We start from the raw sequence: 24,416 nt of genomic DNA, 5'->3' as shown, positions 1-24,416 counted from the left end.
GCCTGGGTGACTCAGTGAGCTGAACGTCTGACTCTTGACTTTGGCTCAGGTTATGATCTCGTGGTGGTGAGATCGAACCCCACCCTGGACTCCATACTGAGCATAGAGCCAGCTTGGATTGTCTCTCTCCCTCTCTCTGCCCCTCTCCCCCACTTTCACGCTCTCTCTTTCTCTCAAAACAAATAAATGCACTTTAAGAAAATATTTTTTAAAAAGAATAAGGAAAATCCTAGAGAAACGGTCAAAGCCAAGAGGTGCTTGTGGTGACAGAGTTCATATCCTGGATAGGATACTGGAACATAAAAGGGACTTAGCTGAAAACTAAGTAAGGCTTCAATAAGGTATGGATTTTATCTACTAATATGCCCAAACTGGTTCATTCAGTGCACGAAACACACCATACTAATATAAGATGCTAACAATGGAAGACACAGTGTGAATACGTTAAGTTCTCACACTTCCTTTGCAAACATCTGTGTTCATACTGCTCTTATAGCTTCTTGGTATCCCATGTAACTTACAATATGGCATTTTCCTCTCAGGAAATTCTTTAAAAGTGCTTTTAAATTCTTTCAATAAGGCAGCATATCTGACAGAAGCTTAACAAGTTCACTAATATTTGTATTTCAGTGTCTAGCAAGAGTTGATTTATGAAGTTAACAATTTATACCAAAAAATACATTAACAAGGTACAGAAAAGCTCTTCAATTTCAAGGCAAATATATCTCAAATCTACAACGCATGTCATAACATGAAGGAGGATTTACAATATATATGTATATTCTTTTCTTTCTACTTGAGACTTTCTGTTTAACCTTATTTTTATATATTATACTTTCAGACTTTTTAAACACCATATTTAAGCATGATTTAAAGCTAATTCCAAACCATCATTTTATCCCATTTTGTATATTTCTCTTCATCCAATAGTTCATTTCTTTACAATATTCATTTGTTATCTACAAAGTGGAATGGTCTAATTGTTCACATATATTTTACACTTCCTTTTATATAAAACTCTGTGGAACACAGAGAAGCAAAGCAGTATCTTCATTTGACTTAAACTGGTCTGCCTTAAATTCATATGGAAAGGGCAACATACAGAAACTGAATATTTAAAAATTCTATTAAATTATCTATCAAATTATTGATAGTTATATTATTTTGTTTCACTAAGAACAGGAAAAAGTATGCACAGAAAGAAAAGGAGATTGACAAAGCTATGAAGCCATTGTTTAATACAGACATATATAATTTTTACTTAACTTTTGTAGAGTTCATGTTCTTGACAGGAACACATGTCCAACCACGTCACAATAAATCTGGGAAATGTGGACTGACTAAGCAAACAGGAAAGAAGGAAAAGCAATTTGGTGAACACTTAGAGATCTCTGCCACAATAAAACTAATACTTTGTTATAGTGAAACACCTGTTCATTGACTAGTTAATTAATGGGTTCTGCTGACAAACACCCACTGAGCAATGACTTTGCATAAGACATTGAGAAAGTTCTCAGGATACAAAGACATCTTGGACATACCTCTGTTATATAGACCCTTACAATTAGAAATAATGTAAGAATCCTGGGGCACCTGGGTGACTCAGTTAAGTGTCTGACTTTGGCTCAGGTCATGGTCTCATCGTTCATGGGTACAAGCCTGGCGTGGGGTTCTGTGCTGACAGCTCAGAGCCTGGAGCCTGCTTCCAATTCTGTGTCTCCCTCTCTCTCTGCCCCTCTACCCTTCACGCTTTGTCTCTCTGTTTCTCAAAATGAATAAATTTAATTAAAAAGATTTTTTTAAAGAAATACTATAAGAATCCCTCCAAAAGCAATTTTTTTTTTTTTTTTTTTTTTTTTTTTTTTTTTTTTTTTTTTTTTTTTTTTTTTTTTTTTTTTTTTTTTTTTTTTTTTTTTTTTTTTTTTTTTTTTTTTTTTTTTTTTTTTTTTTTTTTGCTTATTATGTTTTTATGGAGTCCAGGAAATGAGGACTGGTTCGCTTACAAATTTATGTGTGAAATTTTGTCCTCATGAAGGAATTTTCTTACTCATAAATCCATTAACCACCATTTTCTAGCAAAAGACATAAATTAGACCCATGGAATCTGTTTGCTAGGTTTATTTGGAATTTTTGTAAGAAGTTCCTTTATTAAGGAAATTCATTTATTTTCTTTTCAAGCTTTTCTCAATTTTTGCAAATGTCTTACAAAACAGTAATTTTCTTATATATTTAAGACACACCATAGAGTAAACTGTTAAATGACATTTTATTGCAATATACTGTAATGGTGAAGAAGATAAGATCTTGAAACAGACAGATTTAGGTTTATGCTCTAGCTTTCTGATATAATTGAACTATGTAACTAGGGAAAGTTAATAAATCTTTATATGCTTTACTTTACTTTCTTTTTTTTAAATCAAGATTAATAGGATTCTTTTGTGAATTAAATGATGTAAGTGCATAAAGCTTTTAGCATAGTTTTTGGCAGGAATAGTGCTCAATATAAGTTAGCTCTCATTATGTATAAACCTTCAGGACTTTCCTCAAAACTGTAATTTTGAAAACCAAGAAAAGAGTATAATGAAATAAAAGGGGTAAATGAAACCCATAAAATGCAAAAATTGACTAATGTGTTAAATATAGAATATTGAAAGTGAGTTATATGTTAAATGTCCCAATGGCCTTTCCACAAACTTTAAGATATAAAAACAGTATAGTAACTTTATTTTATAACAGTGTAACTAAGTAAAAATCATAACTGGTTCCTCATGAGTTACCTGGACTTTGTTAGATTTCTTAGAATGTTGTCTTCCTTTTTTAATAAATATAATATTGCTTTCATTAATTAAACCTCAAAAAAGGAAACAATTCCAAAAGAAAATCACTACTTACATCACATCTGTTTTATTCTAATAATAGGCTGGATTTTATTTTTTAAGTGTATTTATTTATTTTGAGAGAGTGAGTGGAGAAGAGGCAGAGAGAAACAGGGAGAGAGAGAGAATCCCAAGCAGTTTCCACATTGCCAGTGCAGAGCCCGAGGCAGGGCTTGAACTCACGAACCATGAGATCATGGCGTGAGCCAAAGTTGGACACTTAACTGCCTGAGCCACCCAGGAGTCCCAAACAATATGTTGGCTTTTGCTCTCGGCTGTAAATTAGAGCCACTACTAGAAATGTTCAAATAAATAATTTATCTGCATTTATTGAATAAACAGCATTAAGGAACATTTACTCTGCTGTATATTCTTTTTGTAGTGTAACACTAAGGCAAGGTTTGCCTTTCCTGAGGACCTGAGAAGCCTACTTTTTTCCAGGCAAAAACATTTGCATAACTAGTTTTCCTTTTTCTTCTGATTGAAAAAGATTCAGAGCTAAATTTCAGTTTATTTCCGCATGCAACAAATACATTTTTTAGGTTTTTAAACATGCCTATGTGTATGTGTACATATATATACATGTGTATGTATGTAAATATATATGAACTTATTTTTAGATAGTTCTAAGTATATGTTTTTGAGCTTACTATCATCTTGTTCATATTTTGGAATGGGATTTGGAGCCACACGTCAGTCTATAATATATATATATATTTAAAAAAGAGAAATTATTTTACTATATGCTTTATGTGGATCTGCTTACGAAGGCACCAATGAATACTTATACTTTCACTGCAACATCTTCAGTGTTCGCTTAAGTAGAAAGATGTACTCGCCTATCGTAGAGTTATCATTTACATAAAATACAAAAATTTAAATTGTGCTAAACTTGTTAGTTTATGGTTGATCAATAAAGCCATGTCTATGGACTGCAGGATAGTGTAACAGCTCAGCTCTGAGAATGTGAGTTTCATACTTCACACTTGCCCTTGGATTAGAGATACTGCACAAAGATAGAAGGAACGCTAAGAAAATCTGAATTATTTAGATCATTAAATTACTAAGTGGATTTTTCATTTTTTCAAAAGCAAAAACAATAACAACTCACATCGTGATTTGCAACAATCCTTATTGCAGATTTTTTTTTTTTTGACTGTTTAATTTCAACTAATCTTCAGCTGGATTGTAGGCTTCACAAGACTCCCTGAAAACTGTGTTCACGGTATGGGCTTTATGAGCCTCCTGTGCACAGCCGCTCGGCTTAGACTCCGCCGCATCTGGAAGATTTTCTCCCTTCTTATTTTTAGTGTTAGAGCCGTGCCGCGGTAGCGTCGGGGAATGTGTTCAGAATCTTTATAAATACGTACAGGAAATAACTTGGAAACCTGCAGCTGTTGAGACACACGCGTCTGTTTCAGGGACTCCATGCATCTCTCTCTCTAGTAAAAAGGGATTCTGCATGCAGTCCGAGCTCTCAGCGTTCACACAGGACTGTCCCTGCTTTTAGACGGGAAGCAAATCGCCACAAAGCCTGGCCAGCTGCGGAAACCGTCGCTACCTGGGATTTGCCACTGTTGGAACACACACGGCATAGAGTAGGGGTCCCCTTACAATGAAACCAATTCGCTCCCTCTTTGCGGCTCCTTCCCCGTGGTGACACCGCCCGTTTCCCCTCTCCTAGCACCGGGTGGATAGCAACCCATAGTAAACACTCTGAGGGTTGAACGTGTTTAAAATGATTGGTCTGATATAATCATGTTAAATAAAATGTTACTTTTAGGTGTGGAACTGTAGCCGAAGCGTCGGAATGCTTCCCAACGGGTCACCCAAAGGTCTGTGCGGGGTCCTGGCAGAATGCGAAGGGAGCAGAGGCCCAGCTCTCGGGAGCAGCCAGAAATGGGTAGTGAAATCGCGGAGGAGGCATCCCGGTGCTTGTGAGAAGCTGGGGCTGCAGCATGTGACCTGAGCAGAAAGCCCAGGAACAGACGGGTGCTAACTAGATCACTATCGGTCAGTGGGATGGAAAACGCCTTGGGCAAAGAAGCCCTGCAGGGGACACCTGGCGGCCATCTTTCAGAAACTCTGCGCCACCGACGTTCTCTAGAAGCCGGGGTGGGGGGTGGGGGGTGGGGGGGTGCTGTGGAGGTGGCAGAGCCCGGTGCAGTGGTGAGCAGCTGGAGCTGACAGTCTCCCAAAGTTAATGCCGAGGATGCAGAATAACATAATACAGTAGAGACCGAGAAGCTAGGAGCTTCCGAAAAGCATCGAAGACCTAGGATTTGGTATTCCAGAGCTTTTTCCTCCACAGCTGCAGAAAGAGAAGATTGTAGGTGATTTTAATTTGTTTTCTAATGTTCATTTATTTTGGAGTGAGAGACAAAGTGAGAGCGGGGAAGGGGCAGAGAGGGAGGGAGTGCAGCCAGCACAGGGCCGATGCGGGGCTCGAACCCACCAACCGGGAGAGCATGACCTGAGTCGAAGTCAGACGATCAACCTGGCTACCCAGGGCCCAGTTGTAGGTGATTTTGAATATATCATACTTATATAGAAAGGCTAACTCAGTACTTTATTCATACCACACTACTGTGGTTCAGAGATAAAACTGAGAGAGTAGTTTTAATATATTAAGTTCTAGGAGCACCTGGGGACTCAGTCGATTGAGCGTCAGACTTCAGCTCATGGTTCCTGGGTTGGAGCCCCTCACTGGGCCTTGTGCTGTCTGCTCAGAGCCTGGAGCTGCTTCAGATTCTGTGTCTCCCTCTCTCTGGTCATGCTGTCTCTCTCTCTCTCTCAGAAATAAACATTAAAAAAATTAAATATATATATATACTATATAAATATATATACTATTTAAATATATATATTTGGTTCTAAAGAGGCCTTGAGAATGAAAAGTGTCAGGAGAGAGCTGCCAGGTGTTAAGGAGGTCAATTAGGGTGATGAGCCAAACTAAAAATGCTGATCATGCCTTTCTTCGTTTACTGAAGTAGTATAAATAGGAGGCCAGAAAGGTGAGGGGACCCCAATGTTCCATATTTCACTGGGCCTGTGGCCAAGTGAATCAACAGATGGGGCGATTTTCTCACTGCAGAAGAAGCCCTGGACAAAAAGCTCCTGCCATTTACTTGCACACAGAGGCTGGGAGAACGGAAAGGAGGAAAGTCTCAGGTGGAAAAGTAAGGAGTCAAAGTAGAGGGAAGCCTCTTCATCGCTCTCCCATAAGGAGGTCTCAGACACAGTGCCCTAGAGGGACCCCAACCGAAATTACCTTGACTGGAGGCAGTGTGAACTAGGAATACAGATATGTGCAAAAGGGTGTCCATCCTGCGGTCCTTGAATGCAACGCACTCCAGACGGTGCCCCAGGTGAGGTGGGAAGGGCAGCCTTCCACCCAAGTAGAGCCTTGGTCCCTGCATAGGGTTAGTCCTGTAAGATCACACGTAGGATTTGGGCCTGGAGTTTATTACTGAAACTTTTCAGAAAGTTCTAATAACATTTGCCTTGCCCTTTAAACAGATGAATTTAAAATCAATAACAAGGACAATAAGTAATAGAACTTTAACGGGAATTGAAACGTGCTTAGATGTGTTCTCAATGCCCTGAAACACATTTTAACTCAGAGCTAATAAGGGAGTAGCTAACTTTTCATAATTTTTATTTTCATATTTGATAGTGCCTATAATATCTTTCCAACTAGGTGTTTGCCAGGATAGAAGATTAAGGTTGTACAGGAAAGGTCTCTGATGCTTGGAATATTTTATGTGTTTAATAATTAATATGGAGCAGCACTTATGGTATGGCATCCAAAACCCTGCTCCTCCATAAAAACAATGAGAACCTTGGCAAAAATAATCAATTCCACTTTTTAATAACTCTGGAAACTAACCAAAGGCATATAACAGTCTGAGGAGTGTTAAGAAAAATGACCAGATCTTTTAAGAACAATGAGTTGTTCGCCATTATACCTTACAGAATTCACATCCTTCTCCCCACAGCTCCAAGGTACCCTTGAAACCAACAGCTTTGCACTGTGTTAGTTATGAAAAACCACAGGCTAGCAGGATTAAAAGGACTGAAATCAGAAAATATTTGCTCTCCAAACACAACAGCGTAAAATTAGAAATAAATACCAAGAAAATTTGGACAATCCTCGAGTGAGTAAATGTTAAAATCACACTGCTAAACAACCAAGGGATCAAAGAAAACAAAACCAACAAGTAGAAAATAACTTGAGACAATAGAAAATGGAAATGCAACGTACAGAAATTTAGGGTATGTCCAACGATAATACTTTGAGGGGAACCTAACTGTAAATGCCTGTATTCAGGAAAGAGATCTTAAAGTCAAAAACCTAATATGCCTTTAAGAAGAAATGGGTGGGGGGGAGATCATACTAACTCAAACTACCAGAAGTAATGTAATAATAATAATAATAATAATAAATAGTAGAGTAGAGCAGAAATAATTGAAATATGACTATAAAACCAGTTGGAAAACCAACAAAATCAGGACTAGTTCTACATCAAGATCAATAAAATTGATAAACATTTAGTTAGACAGACAAAGAAAAAAGGCAATATTAGTAAAATCAGGAATAAAAAGGGGATATCACTACTGTCCTTCAGAAATGAAAATTATAAGGGAATGCTATGGACATGTTGGCTATATGCCAACAAGTGAAGTTACTTAGATGGCATGGACAAATTCCTAGAAAAACACGAAGTTTCAAAACTGCATCAAGAAGAAATAACATACTTATTAATACACATGAATGCATGTGTAAAGACACTGAATTATTTTAAGTTTAGTTATATATTTATTTAGAGAGAACAAATGCGTAGGGACAGAGAAAGAAGACAGAGAGAATTCCAAGCAGGCTCTGCACTGTCAGCACGGAGCCCAATGCATGACCCTGGGGTCATGATCATGACCTGAGTAAAAATCTGGACTCAGACACTCAACCAACTGAGCCACCCAGGTGCCCCAACACACTGAATTTTTAATCAACAAATATTCTACAAAGGAAATCCCAGGCCTAGATGACCTCACTCGTGAATTCTACCCAACTTTAATAAACATTTAAGACAAGTAATGCCCAAACTGTTCCCAAGGCATATAAGACAAGGGAACACTCATCAGCTCATTATATGCCAGCAATACCCTGATACCAAAATAAGACACATTTTACAAGAAAACTACAGATTGGTATCCAATATGAATACAGACCAAAAAGAAAGAAAAAATCTTCAAACCAAATTCATAAAAATATACATCGGATCAAACACCATAACCAAGCATGATTTATTTCTGGAATGCAAAAATTATTTAAATAGCAAAATCAATAAATGGAGTATAGTGTATTCCTGTTGCTAGAGACAAGGTCCACATGACCATCTCAATAGTCACAAAAAAAGCTTTTAGCAAACCCAACAATACATAAGGATCAAAACACCCAGTAGCTAACCACAGAAGGAAAACTCTGTAACTTTTTAAAGAGTGTGTTTTGAAGAGACCCATATCACACTTAATAGTATAGAATGTTTGACATCTAAGATCAAGAACAAGACACAAAGTATTCAGCTGGCACTTATTCAACATGCACTAGAGGTTTTAAAATTAGCAAAGGAATAAAACCAGCTTCACTGCCTGATGGCATGATCTTTGTTTACAGGAAAACCTAAGGAATCAACAATAACAACAGCAAAAATCAACAGTGTCAATAAAGGAGTTTAAAAGGTTTCAAGATATAAGATAAATATCTTAAAAATTAATTGTATTTTTATACTTAATAAGCAATGTAAACGTGAAATTTTTAAAAATTATACTTACAATGGCAATAGAAACAATAAAACCAGAATTGAATTCAACAGAAGTGTAATGCTTTCAGACTAAAAACTATAAAGCCTTTGAAATAAAAGAAAAAAGAGTGAAATAAATGAGAAGACATCTTATGGTCATAGACTAGAAAGGTAAACATTGTTAATACAACAATAATCACTGGGGCGCCTGGGTGGCTCAGTCGGTTGAGCATCCCACTTCGGCTCAGGTCATGATCTCACAGTCCACGAGTCAGAGCCCCACGTCGGGCTCTGTGCTGACAGCTCAGAGCCTGGAGCCTGCTTTGGGCTCTGTGTCTCCTCCTCTCTCTGTTCCTCTCCTGCTTGTACTCTGTGTCTCTCTCTCTCAAAAAATAAACAAGCATTTTTTAAAAATACAACAATAATCAGTAAATTGATCTATAACAGAATACAACTGCTACCAAAAACTCACCTCCAACTTGAAGACATTAATAGGCTGATATGAATAGTCACATAAAAATATGAGGAACTCAGAATTACCAAAGTAATTTTTAAGAAAAAATAGTTGGAGAACTCAACACTGTTTGATAGCAAAGCTTACATCAAGCTATAGTACCATGAGAGTGTAGTACTGAGGAAAATGGTAGACATATAGATCATAAGAATATAATAGAGTTCAGAAAGAAAACATAACTTTTATGTTAATTGACTTTTGACAAGAGTGGCAATACAATTCAAATGGGATGGGGTGGGGGGAGCCTCTTTCAAAAATTGTGTGCAGACAACTAGTAAAAAAATAAAGTTGGGCCCTTTTGTTTCTCCACACACAAAAAATAAATCCAAATTCATCATATGCTGAAATATAAGAGCTGTAACTATAAATCTCAGAAGAATATGTAAATATAAAGCTATGTAATTTTGCCAAAAATAAAAAAGAAAAAGAAAGGAAAAGAAATACAAGGCATCCATATTGAAAAGGAGGAAATAAAATTATCTCTATAGAGGACAAGATATTATATGTATAAAGCAATCTAACATCTTACCCCTCCTCCCCAGTGCTGGAACTAATCAACATATTAAACATATGCTTTCAATTCTTTTGATTGTGTACCAGAAGTGGAATTGCTAGATTATAAATCATCCCATGTTTAATTTTTAAGGAACCATCACACTGTTTTCCACAATTGTTATCATTTTACTTTCCAACCATCGGTACATATGGGTTCCAATTCTTCCAAATCTTTACCAGTCTTATTTTGTTGTTATTGAAAGCACGGATTCAAATAGGTATTTGGACATCAATGTTCATTGCAGCATTAGCCCAACTGGCAAAAACTGGTAAGAACACTAACGCCCATCTACAGATGAATAAATTTAAAAATGGTATACACATACAATGGAATTTTATCTAGCCTTAAAACAATAAAATTTTGATATATGCTATAGTATGGATGAACCTTGACAACACTATGCTAAATGAAATAAGCTAGTCAAAAGAGGGCAGATATTGTATTATACTTAACTGATATTTCCTCAGTAGGCAAATTTACAGAGAATATGGACAGTAGACCAGTGGTTACTAGGAGTTGGGGTAATGAAGAAAGAGGAGGTGTTTTCCAATGAGTAAGAATCCCCTAATTTCAGGTTGGGTGGTTAAAAAAAAAAAGTGCTACAGATGGATAGTAATAATAGTTGTACAGCAATGTCAATATACTTAATGACATTGACCTGCACACTTAAAAATAGTTAAAAAGGTGGCGGAGTCGGTTAAGCGTCCAACTTCAGCTCAGGTCATGATCTTGCTGTTTGTGAGTTCAGGCCCCGCGTCAGGCTCTGGGCTGACAGCTCAGAGCCTGAAACCTGCTTCAGATTCTGTGTGTGTCTCTCTCTCTGCCCCTCCCCCATTCATGCTCTATCTCTGTCTCTCTCAAAAACGAATAAACATTTTTAAAAAATTGAAATTTTTTAAATGGTAATGCTTGTTCATATTTAACCACAATATAAAATGGAAAACATGAAAAAAGAAGACCAAACAAGGTGATCTCATCTCTTTCCCCCTTAATGGGATCATACACAAAATTGCTGTGAAAACTTTTCAGCCAAGAGGGGAGCCAACATGGAGCAAGGATGACAGAGGAAAGTGACAGAAGAATCTGAATCCTTAATAATAACATGGAGCCAAATAATTGTATGGTGCTTGGTACTTACCTAAACCCTGTCCAGGGTTTTCAAATTAGGTGAAATAATGAAATTCCTTAACATTTAAAAATTAAGAGAGCGAGAGAGAGAGGTATCCAGCCACAAAAAGACACAAGTATTTTAAATCCATGTTGCTAAGTGCAAGAAGCCCATCTGAAAGGGCTACATACTGTATGACTCGAACTCTAAGACATTCTGGAAAACACCAAACTTTAAAGACAGTATAAAGACCAGTGGTGGCCACAGGAGATATTTAGGGCATGAAACTAGTCTGTATTCTATTGTAGTGATGGATACATGTCATTGTATATTGATCAAAACCCACAGGACTCAACAACACAAAGAGTGAATCCTAACGTAAATATGGACTTCAGTTCATAATAATATAATTTGTTAAACTTCCAACTTCAGCTCAGGTCATGATCTCATGATCCCTGCGTTCGAGCACCGTGTGAAGCTCCGTGCTGACAGTTCGGAGCCTGGAGTCTTCTTAGGATTCTGTGTCTCCCTCTCTCTCTGACCCTCCCCTCTTCATACTCTCTCTCTTTCTCAAAAAATAACTAAACATTAAAATTTTTAAAAAATAATATATGATTTTTCTCATTCGTTGAAATAAATTTACTATATTTATCCAATGTTAGTGGTAGAAGAAATGCAGAAGAGGAAGTGGGTATATGGGAATTCTCTCCTTTCTGCTCAATTTTGATGTAAACCCCATGCTTCTTTATAATGTCTATTAATTTAAAAAGTAGTTATTACTAACATTTACGGGAGGATAGCAGCTGAGAAGAGCCAGCTTAGGATCAGAGCTTTTTCTCCAAATCGTGCACAGCTGAGTGTCGCCAAGCCTGGCTCTGAATGAGGCCAGCGCATTAAGAATAAGGTAGTGACTTTAAGTAACCCAGCTCCTAGTAATTTGTCCTGAGTAGGACCCTGAATCATATGATGGAATCCAGTCCATGCCTAACCATCATACATGACACATGACACGACATACTTATGGTCTTTAAACCCTTGTCTTCTGGGTAAAGCACAAGGATTATAAACAAAGAATCATGCTTTTAAAACTACCTGGGCATGACAGAATACCTAGTGATTTTCTCTTTTTTTGCAAATAAGATCTGCACATGATATACTCGCAAATATGTGTCAATGATTTTTGTCACAAATACTGGAAAGCTCTGATACAAGCTGCTATATTTCAGATTGATGGATCTATTACCTTTATGTAAGCTTTCCTCCCACACTGATTCCTGGAATTCAATAATGGAGCTACTCAGTTACCTTAACTCAACAACACTGGCCAAAAGGAAAAGAAACTAGGAAATCTAGAACATATTTTTTGTTAAAGTTTTAAATGAAATGCAAAGTTAATAATGTATTCCACAGAACTCAAATGAGCAGGATTTTCTCTTTCAATCTCTCTCTCTCTCTCTCTCTCTCTCTCACACACACACACACACACACACACACACACACACACACACACACCATGACCCTAATTCTCTTATTTCAGTTTACTATCTTACACAAAACTTATATAGTTCCTACAGCTTTGAGGGGAGGTAAAATTTTTCACAGCTGGTGAGTAGGCATGGACTGGATTTCATCATTCTTCCCTCCTAGTGTGGTAGATTATTATAAAAGGATATTCTGCTGTGAAAAAAGCCTGTGTTTGAAATCAAAAGACTTGAGTTTATGTCATGACTTAGCCATTTATTAGATCTATGTTCTTTGCCTTTTTAGTTGTAAACTTCCTTGCACTCTCTGTCTCATAGGTTCTTTTACTGTATTTATCTATTAATTTTTAAAGTTTATTTATTTATTTTGGGCATTTGGGTGGCTCAGTCAGTTAAGCGTCTAGCTTCAGCTCAGGTCATGATCTCACTGTTCCTGGGTTCGAGCCCCGCATCGGGCCCTGTGCTGACAGCTCAGAGCCTGGAGCCTGCTTCAGATTCTGTGTCACCCTCTCTCTCTGACCCTCCCCACTCGTTCTCTCTCTTCTCTCTCAAAAATAAACATTGAAAAATTAAAGTTTACTTATTTATTTTGAGAGGTCAGGAGAAAAGAACATGCTGGGGAGGGGCACAGAGAGAAGGAGAGAGAAAATCTGTCCGCACATAGCCAGACCAGGTGCTTGATCTCACAAACTGTGAGATCATGACCTGAGCTGAGATCAAGAGTTGGGCCCTTAACCAAATGAGCCACCCCTAGTTCTTTTACTTTTAAAAAAGAGTTTAATTATAGTTTGTGGAATATTAAATAAACACACTGTAGACATATAAATAGGCCAGAAAATATGAAAAATATAACTCAAATGCTCATGAATTGTAATGGGTTTAAGTTGGATGAAATTTGAAGGCTGTTTTTTGTGACTGTCACACACACAAAAAAATAGCATACTTTTATCAAGTAAATAGATTTCTTCCTGTCTGCTTCCTCTGCTACCCTTCTTATGGATAATAGAAATGTAAATTGGGGATTCACTTTTCAAGGACAACTTTAATGCAGCAAGCTCTGTGATGTGAAGGAAGTCAGAAAGGCTCAAAGCAACTTAGATTCTCCAGCTAACACATTCATAGTTCATAGAAAATGGAGTCTTGTGTGTGAATAGAAAATTAAGAATTTCTTACCTAGCCCCTGAAGGAGATCTTTGAGGTAACTTGATTTGTACTCTGTTAAATATACCTAATTTTAGACATTTTAGAGGAGAATAACTTAAAGCCTATTCAAAGATCCCATTTTTTCCCCACTACTTGTGATCAATGCATCCCTAACACTCGACACTCAATTCTGTGATGGAGGGAAACAGCCTATCTTACTCCATAAAGCTTCTATTTCCCTTGCTGCTGTGACTTACAACCTAGAAGCTTCTGCTTAGCCTGCACACAGGCATACTACAGCTGAGAAGGAGATTATATATAAGAAAACTTAACCTAAAGATACAAAACCCAACCAAAATGAAGTCAGGTAGATTGAAGGGTTAAAATTTTCCAGAAAATTATTTTAAAAGCCCACCATCAGAAAACCTTCTTGCTTCTTCAGATTAAAATTTTGTGTGCTAAAAATATTTTCAGTTTTTCACTCTGGCCCACACACTGCTTTGCACTTGAAAAAATTCTAATCTAAAATTTAAACAATGGATATACATTGTTATTTTTTTCTCAAATTTGTTTACTTCTAACATTGGAACCCTTACAAAGATGTAGTCTAGGTGGAAAATAATATTTTATGCATATGGTATATATATGTTAACTTATGATATCTATATATAAACATGCATATATATCATGCATATATATACTTGTGAATATTTATAATATACACACATGTCATATATGTATAATGTCTGCATGTATGAGCATGTACAAGAAAATCAAAACTATTCATCTCTCTTTCACCTGAGAATTTCATAGGAACTATAAACTATTAATTAGGATAGTTTAACCTTTAAATTATAATTTAAAAGCCCAGAAAAACACTTTCATGTCCATGTACTTTGAAGTCTGGGTTTATTTTAATTTGCTTAATAATCAATCCAAATTGGCATATTTAACTAAGTCCATTTCCCATTGAGTCAAGTAGTTTTAATCATGAATGTCAAAATTCATTATATATTTTTCAGTCAGTTATTTCCTATTCCAAATTATATAAAAGCTTTTAAAGTACAAACTGCTTTGTGCGCTCACAGAAAGCACAATTTGCATTTAAATATGCACTCATGAGTAATTAAAGAGCAATATGCATTTATAAATGCATTAAAGAGTAATTAAAATATGTATCTGATTACATATGATGGACTTAGAATATTTTGATCATAATATGTAGGATAAATACTTTAAATAACAAGTAAAATTTTTTTAATGTTTTATTTCTGAGAGAGAGAGACAGCGTGAGCATAGGAGGGTCAGAGAGAGAGAGAGAGACACAGAATCTGAAGCAGCCTCCAGGCTCTGAGCTAACTGTCAGCACAGAGCCTGATGCGGGGCTCGAACCCACGAACCGTGAGATCATGACCTGAGCCGAAGTTGGTCGCTTAACCAACTGAGCCATCCAGGTGCCCCAGTAAAGATTAATTAAAAAGAAAAAAAATTCCAACCCAACCAAAAAGCCACTAGATAACTTCCATTAGGAAATTTTGATGAAAGTCTTAAGGCAATGTTTAAAATCAAACTTGGCAAAACTTACATAGGCCTTCCAGCCTGAAAGTCCAGTTGGCCTATAACCCAGGCTTTTAAGAGTAAAAAATGTTAGTTAAAAAAAAAAAAAGAAAGAAAAAAGAAATTTGGCAGAAAAGTGATGAATATGGATGAGATAATGATTTGGAATAATAAAAGAACTTCTGGAATGGTCAGAAGGAAATTTATCTGTGTATCTCACAGATGAGAGGATGACAAAATCATCTACCCATCAAATTAGGTAACTGACAGGTAGGTTAAGTAAGTCAGAGAAACTTATAATTGTTTCAGCTTGACATGCAGAAAAGAAAGGTGACAACCGTGGAAACAAGTGAAGGTCAGAGTATATTTAAAGAAAATGCCACTGTTCTACAGATAACACTCTGAATAAAAAGGGAAAATAAACAAGGGGAAATGTACCACCACAGAGGGATGCCATATATGAATAAATAACCCATGCGCACGAATGGGTCCATCTTGGACTCTTCTTGCATTGAGAACCATCTCCCACGTGTGAAACCAAGTAAAAGGAACAATCACACTTATAAGCCTAAGATGATAATTGCATTTAAATGAGTTTCAAGACCGAGTTGATTGCCTCAAATTCTTTTTATTTGTTAAAAATACTTTTGATGTTAAAAACTTCTATAAGTATGCAACATTTTATATTAATTTATATAAATGATTCTCTTCTATCAATGGATATAATGTTGTTTCTTCTTTCAATGGTCAATCTCTGGATACTTCACCCTCGTGAATTTCTAAGAATTGGGTCTGGCGCTCCATCTTTCTTTCACACCATTAGCCTGTAAGAGGCTTATTGAATGACTCGATATACACACAAGTATTTTCTAATATGTGGCCTATAAAATAAATCCAAATAAGAGGGATTTGATCTCACATCCCTCTTTAGCTGATGCAATCTTATTTTGCTTATTTCCTCACCCAAACTTTCAGAAATTTGCCACCCACTCTGTCTTTGGCTACTTATTTACCATTTACTCTCTTTATTTTAGTTTTTAAATGTGTTTTGTTCTAGACATGTATACTAGTAAGTGTACAGCTGATGATTTTCCACTATGAAAATCTCATGTATCCAATTACCCCCCCAAAGAAGTAATACATTACCAATACCTACCCCCAAATTCCCTTGGAAGTGGTGGTCATCTTACTTTTTCTGTTTGCTTGTAATGCACACAAATGGAATCATATGCACATGTATTCTCTGATTTGGCTTATTTCATGCAATGTTACAATTGAAACATTGACCTTGTGAAGTATATAAGTTAATTTTAGTCTCGCATACTAGTTGACTGTAAGAAGCTTACCTTTCGCTTTCCTATTCTGTTAGTAAGTGGGCATTGTTACTACTTCCAGTGTTTGACTAATGCAAATCAAGCTTCTGCAGACATTGTTTCACATGTGTTTTAGTGCACAAATATATGCTAAATATATGCTAAAGGAGGTCAGCATATCCTGGGTCTTAGGAAGACTTTCATTCAGCTTTAACGGACAATACTCCATTCACCAAACACTTTGTATTTTCTGTCTCCTTCATTTTATTCACGCTCCAAGGTTTTATAGAAACTTCACATTATGTTATAACAGCATTTCCATGATGTCTAATTATGTTGAGTAACTTTTTCATGTATTTATCATCAGTTTGGATGCCTTGTTTGTCGAGTACATTTCTGAGTATTTCATTCATTTTTATTGGTTTGTCTTCCTTTTTTTACTCGTTTGTTTGAGTCCTTTATATATTATGGATATGAGCTCTTTGTCAACTTTATATGCAAATATACACTCCCCTTTAACTGTGGGGCTTGCTTTTCATTTTTATGCTTTTTATGATGAATATAATTTTTCGATTTTAATAAATATAATTATTTTCCTTTATGGTTAGCATTCTTGCAACCAGGGTAAAAAAATCTTTATCTTCTTCACTGGTACTAACAGATTCCTCTATATTATCTTCAAAAAGTGATCTTATATATTATTTAGATATACAAACCATCTGGAATTGATTTTCACATATGTTGTGGGTTCATAATGAAGTCACTCTTTTCGACATAAATATCCAACTGATTTCATATAACTAAAGAGACCATTTATTTCCATTGCTTTTCTAAGGAAAGAACAAGCACCCTTGTCAAGGTGTGTCTCTTGTATTACTCAGTGTCCTTAAGGTAAGTCCGGATGGTTTTTTTGCATCAATTTTATAAATCAGGCATCTCTGTATATTTCAGTGTCTGATTCTGACCAATATTTGAATTCCTTTTTCTATTTGCTTCTGATACTTTTTAAAGTGTCGTATCTTTTTTATAGTTATTTCATATCCTACAATTTTATTTTATTCGTTTGTACATTAACTGAGCTAATAGGTCTTTCATGATATAGGAATGCTATTTTTGAAGTGATTACATTTAGAGAATTTTCCTTTACCTATCTGGCACAAAATCACAGACCAGGTATATACCATTCTATGTACTTTACTAACACTTTCAATACCCAAAATAACCCAGTGAGGTTCCTATCCTCATGTTGTGGATGAAGAAACATAGGCATAGAGGCACAGGTTCAAAGTGGAATGTGAATGATATTTGCCCGACTGACCCAGTGAGTGGTTGGCAAAGTCTGTATTTGAATCCAGGCATCTGGCTTTAGCATAATATGTGCCTTTAAAGAGACTATTTTAACTCTCCTTTCAGTGTTGTTTGATTGATTGATTGATTTACTTACGTATTTAAATTCTAATTAACATACAGTGTAGTATTGGTTTCGGGAGTAGAACCCAATGATTCATCATTTACATACAACACCCAGTGCTCCTCTGAACAGGTGTCTTTTTTATTGCCTATGGCCCATTAAGAGCTGTTTTTGTTTTTCTTCTTAGAGTACTGCAGAAGACCATTGATGATGAAGGGTTTTACTATAGCACTTATAAGAAGAGCTGATTTTAAGGATTGCTTTATCTGGCATAGTAGATAGGATTAATCATCAGATTTAGATGCAATTTGAGAAGAAAAGTAAGAATCCTGACTACTGAGCTTGAGCCCTGACTTAATAAGTGGATGCTGGATTCCGTTACAAAGATGAGAAACACTATGCATATAATTGTAGAATGGAATGAAAATCAACATTAAGCTAGAGATGCCTAAAAGACAACTAAATACAAGATTCAATTAGGAAGTCTGAGTGTAGATGTGATATTTAAACCTATGAAACTAAAGGACATCACCTAGGAAGAGAATGTACATAATGAAAGTTAAATAACTATGAATAAAGTTTGAGGGAATCCCAAATTTAAAAATCTGAGGGAGGAGGTGCAGACAGCTGAGATTTTCGCAGGAAACTAGGTGAATTTGGGTCATGGAAAAGTAGAGAATGGAGGGACCCAGGGAAGAATGGTCAGGCATTCCAAAGAGGGCTGACAAACTAATTAAAATCAGGACAGCTAGAATGTTTTTGACACATGACAGGGCAGTACTCACCTATATTCAGAAAACAATCCCGAAGCAGAAAATGAGATAAATACTGATTAAAAAGAGTTGACAAACACCATACGATTTTACTCGTATGTGGAATGTAAGCAACAAAACAAATGTGTGAAGGAAAAAAGAGAGAGAAACCAGAAACAGACTCTTAGTTATAGAGAACAAACTGATGGTTCCAGAGACGAAGTGCGGGGATGGGTTAAATGGGTGATGGGGGTTGAGGAGGGCACTTGTGATGAGCACTGGATGTTGTATATAAATGTTGAATTATGAAATTCTACACCTGAAACTAATATTACACTGTACCTTAACTAACTGTAATTTAAATAAAAACTTTTAAAAAGATCCAGTAGAGAGAGAGAAAAAGAGAAAAAAAAAAAGAGTTGAAATGAAAGGCAGAGATACAGAAAGCTTTTAAAGATGTCATGCTCTAGGTAGAAAAAAAGAAATGGGAGTATTATAGGAATTGAGGACTCCAAAGAGATTATTAAATGTATATGATACGTGGTACTTTTTTATAATGAAAACAATAATTCAGCACATGGGGAGGCTTTAACTGCAGTGAAAAAGCCCATGAAAACTTGAGAAGACAAAAAATCAAAGACATAAGCTGAAGGACGGACCTAATATATTCATACCTTCTCAGGATGGATTCCTTTTTATATTTAGGTTTTATGTGTTCTGCAATTCATTTATCTAAATGGAATGAGTTCTGAACCAAATTCTACATATTTTTCAAATCAGTAGTCAACACTATGTATGGGAGGAGTAGTTCATTTAGCCACTAACTTGAAATACATCTTTGCCACTTTTTGTTTTGAGAGAGAGAGAGGGAAAGAAAGACTAAGAGCGAGTTGGGGAGGGGCAGAGGGAGAAGCAGAGAGAGAATCTTAAGCAGGCTCCACGCCCAGGGTGGAACCCTACACAGAGCTCAGTCTCACAAGAGTGAGATCATGACCTGAGCCAAAATCAAGAGTCAGATGCTTAAGAGCCACCCAGGCACTCCATTTTTGTAATATTAATATAGATAAGTATACATACTGCTATATGCTATATACTCACTACATATGCGATATATGTAATGCTAGACATAATATTCATGCATATAAAATTTAACTCTATTTCTGAACTTTCTGAACACTCTATTTTAATTGAGTGTTTGATAATATTTATTTCTATGCAGTTGCTCCTCCTTTAATAAAATCATGTTTGTGTTTTTTTTTTTTTTACTTAGGCATTGATTCTTCCATCTCAAGTTTAGAATCATATATTGAGATAATTTTATTGAAATTTTACATGAATGTGGCTGAATTTGACATTTTTGTAGTATCGCCTTCTCCAGTCATGAACTCAATATATTTCTCTATTTAATCACATCATCAAGAAGTTCCATACTATCTTATTACACCAGATGAACATAATTATAATGCATTAAGATGATATTCACTGGGTATTAAAGAGTCCATAAATCATGTCACAAGGACAAATTTAGTCTGGAAAACAGTAACTTAAGACATTTATAATAACATTCCAAATTTTTGAAAGGCTCTTTGTAAAAAGGGGATTAAGATTTTTATTTTGTTTTGTTTTAATCCCAGGAGACAGGAAGGGGGGTAAAACTTACAGAAAACAAATATTTATTAATCAAAAAGAATCTTTTTATTGACTTGACTGCATAGTCAATAATGAGTTTTTAATCCTTGCCACAAACAGGAATTTGGAGTAAATAAAACACATTCATGCCTGGGTGGAATTAATCCTTCCTAAGATCAGAGGGGGTCCCACGGAAGAGCTCACATATCAGCTGGGCCTCAAATGGTGCATAATATTAGAGGCAGAAAGTAGAAGGAGATCACTAGCAAAACCAAAGGATGGAAATATGCAAAGTATTCCTAAGAAACATGAGATAAAAGAACATGAGTAAGTGTGTGTGTGTGTGTGTGTGTGTGTGTGTGTGTGTGAGAGAGAGAGACAGAGAGACAGAGAGACAGAGAGACAGAGACAGAGAGAAGAAGAATCTTAAGCTGTTTCCAGGTCCAGTGCAGATCCCACAACCCTGAGATCATGACCTGAGCTGAAATCAAGAGTTGCATACTCAACCTACTGAGCCATCCAGGCACCTCAGTCATAGATGTTTGATATTTAACAAAAAAAAAAAATTATTGACTTATATTCACCTAGCCAAAAGCACAGTGTGGTTGGGTTTTGGGTAGACTTGTGATGATCAGGGTTTTCAATTTGTCTCTTTCTAAAAGGAAAGAAAGAATTATTTAATTAATGTGTTAATTCATTTTGTTAGGCTGTCGAGAATTAAAGTTTTCTAATGTGAATTAAATTATTTTATCTGATAAAGTCATAAATAAGATGGTAAATCTGTCTAAGTGAAGATGTCCTATTTTAGTGATCTCATGTCGTCTTTGTGTCAGAATGCAGAAGGCAGTCAGTAGTGTATCCTCCAGACTGAGAAAACACTTTAAGACTAAAAAAAAAAAACAAGCCAGTCACTCCAGACTGCTTCCATTTTTTTTTTTTTTCAGTGCACCTTACTTACAGCAGTAATTAGGCGGGCAGGCAGGCAGACGATCCAGTGCATACACAGCTATTCTCTGTCCCTATTCTCTGCCCATTCTCTGCCAAGGCCAGACCTCAAACCATAGTTTTTATAGAGAGAGGGCATGGGGGTGAGGTCACGGGGTAGTTATCTAAAGTAGTGCCATCTGTGAGCCAGAGGATCTCTGATAGTGATGTAAAGTGGCACCACCTATGCGCCAGAGGGGAGAGCAAATGGAGGGCCAAAGATGGAGTCAGTGCCTTCAGCACTCTTACACCTGGTCATACATCCACCCTTGGACCGCACAGCAGTCCATTTATCTGAGCCCGCATGGAATTTTTTCTTTCCTTTTTCTTTTTGACTTGTTACTTTTTTAAAAAAAATTTTAATGTTTATTTATTTTTAGAGAGAGAGAGATAGAGCATGAATGAGGGCAGAGAGAGAGGGAGACACAGAATCCAAAACAGGCTCCAGGCTCTGAGTTGTCAGCACAGAGGCTGCCATGGGGCTCGAACTCAGGAACCATGAGATCATGACCTAAGCCGAAGTTGGACGCCTTAACCAACTGAGCCATCCAGAGTCCCCTTACCATCTTCTATGTTTAAGGTGCTGTAGGTCAGGATAAAACATACTCATTACAATGTTATTTATACTCATTTGATTCGTTAGTTCACTTTTTAGACATTGGAAATAATTTCAATATGTATTTTATATCAAATGTAGCTGAAAAGGAACTTACTCATGAGCTGAAACTACCTATCTTGTCCACGACCACTCAACTAATTTACCAAGCTTTGTCACTTTCTTTCATTCATACTATCTATATTAATTAAATGTCTTCACCTTCTTTATGTACTTGCATAATATTATTTTCTTTCAGTCACACCCAATATTACCCATACATGCAGGCCCTCTCACTTTTTCTCTATTAAAACAAATCATTTGTCCTTTGAAACATAATTCGAAATTAATTTTCTTCAACTTGAATTTCCCTCGAGTAGCTTAGTTTGCTTTCCATCATCTCATTTCTGTATGAAATCCAAGAGTGTGGCTATCTGTTTACTTGTAACAACCCAACAATTGTTTTATTTATTTATTTTTTTTACAAATAGTTTATTGTCAAGTTGGTTTCCATATAACACCCGGTGCTCATCCCCACAAGTGCCCCTCTCCGTGCCCATCCCTCCTCCCCCCCCACATCCATCAGTCCTCAGTTTTTGTCAGCATTCAAGAGTCTCTCATGGTTTGCCTCTCTCCCTTTCCCCCACTATTTCCCCCCTTCTTCTCCCCCATGGTCCTCCGTTAAGTTCCTCCTAATCCTCCTATATTTGTAAACATATGATATTTGTCCTTCTTTGCCTGACTTATTTCGCTCAGCATAACACCCTCAAGGTCCATCCATGTTGCTACACATGGCCAGATTTCATTTTTTCTCATTGCCATGTAGTATTCCATGGTATAGATAAACCACATCTTCTTGATCCATTCGTCCATTGATGGACACTTAGGCTCTTCCCATGTTTTGGCTATTGTTGAGAGTGCTGCTATGAACATTGGGGTACATGTGCTCCTACGCATCAGCATTTCTATATGCCTTGGGTAAATTCCTAGCAGTGCTATTGCTGGGTCATAAGGGAGTTTTATTGTTCATTTTTTGAGGAACCTCCACACTGTTTTCCAGAGGGGCTGTACCAGTTTACATTCCCACCAACATTGTAGGAGGGAGCCCGTTTCTCCACATCCTCGCCAGCATCTCGTATTCTCTGATTTGCTCATTTTAGCCTCTCTGACTGGTGTGAGGTGGTATCTCAGTGTGGTTTTGATTTGTATTTCCCTGATGAGGAGGGATGCTGAGCATTGTTTCATGTGTCTGTTGGCCATCTGGATGTGCTCTTTGGAGAAGTGTCTGTTTATATCTTCTGCCCATTTCTTTACTGGGTTGTTTGTTTTTTGGGTGTGGAGTTTGGTGAGTTCCTTATAGATTCTGGATATCAACCCTTTATCTGATATGTCATTTGCAACTATCTTTTCCCATTCCGTTGGTTGCCTATTAGTTTTGTGGGTTGTTTCCTTTGCTGTGCAGAAGCGTTTAATATTGATGAGGTCCCAATCATTTATTTTTGCTCTTGATTCCCTTGCTTTTGGGGGTGTGTCAAGTAAGAGGTTGCTGTGGTGGAGGTCAAAGAGGTTATTTCCTGCTTTCTCCTCTAGGGTTTTGATGGTTTCCTGTCTCATGTTCAGGTCCTTTATCCATATTTTTGTGTATGGTGTGAGAAATTGATCTAGTTTCATTCTTCTGCATGTTGCTGTCCAGTTCTCCCAAAACCATCTGTTAAAGAGGCTGTCTTTTTTCCATTGGATATTCTTTTGTGCTTTGTCAAAGATTAGTTGGCTGTATACTTTTGGGTCCACTTCTGAGTTCTCAATTCTGTTCCATTGGTCTATGTGTCTGTTTTTGTGCCAATACCATACTGTCTTGATGATGACAGCTTTGTAGTAGAGGCTAAAGTCTGGGATCCAACAATTGTTTTAAAATGGAATCCGGTAATTCCTTGATTTCTAAAAGCAAAGGATAGGGCAGGAATATTTTAACTTGCTTAATGACTCTACTACTTCATTTTGCCCTCAACATATACCCAGCTGCACCTATTATAAATGGCTCTACTCTCACAGTATTGAGAATTGGGGAAGAGACTGTTAGATCTTTCTTTCTTCAAGATACTTCTCCCAGGAGCTGTTGAAGTATCCTAGGGCTTCAAATTGTTCTTTGGAAGGTCTGATGATCTACTCGGAGAATATAATTTATATCTGAACAATGAAAACATACACATTAATTATCTGTGTTATTCTATTCTTTATTGCATACTCAAAGGATACTTACATTAGACATGAGCTTTGGCCACATTGAAAAAAATTATAGCATTGATAGATTATTTGGGCTTACTAATGCAGCCTAAACCTCAAGGATTTCTCCAAACAAACTAGAATTGTGTTTCATTTTCTTGTTTGGTTTGTTTCATGTTGGTCCTAGAGGGGGATATCAACAAATTCCTAGCTGTCTTCGTCATGATGCAAATAGGTCAACTGACTTAGCCATTATTAGCAGGTATTTATTTCCAATTAAGGAAATAATAATTATCCAAAGGGAAAGAAAGAAAGAAAGAAAGAAAGAAAGAAAGAAAGAAAGAAAGAAAAGCAAGAAAAAAGGAAGGAAGAAAAAAGAAAAAGAAAGAACGATTGCAGTGTTTGAGGAGGAACTATGCAGAGAATATCGTTTATAATTTCTCACTCAGTGAGAATTATTACAGTGATTCTGT

This window comes from Hyaena hyaena, unplaced genomic scaffold, assembly GCF_003009895.1.
Source record: "Hyaena hyaena isolate Hyena2069 unplaced genomic scaffold, ASM300989v1 scaffold_420, whole genome shotgun sequence".
NCBI lineage: Eukaryota > Metazoa > Chordata > Mammalia > Carnivora > Hyaenidae > Hyaena > Hyaena hyaena.
This window is presented reverse-complemented; position numbering follows the sequence as displayed.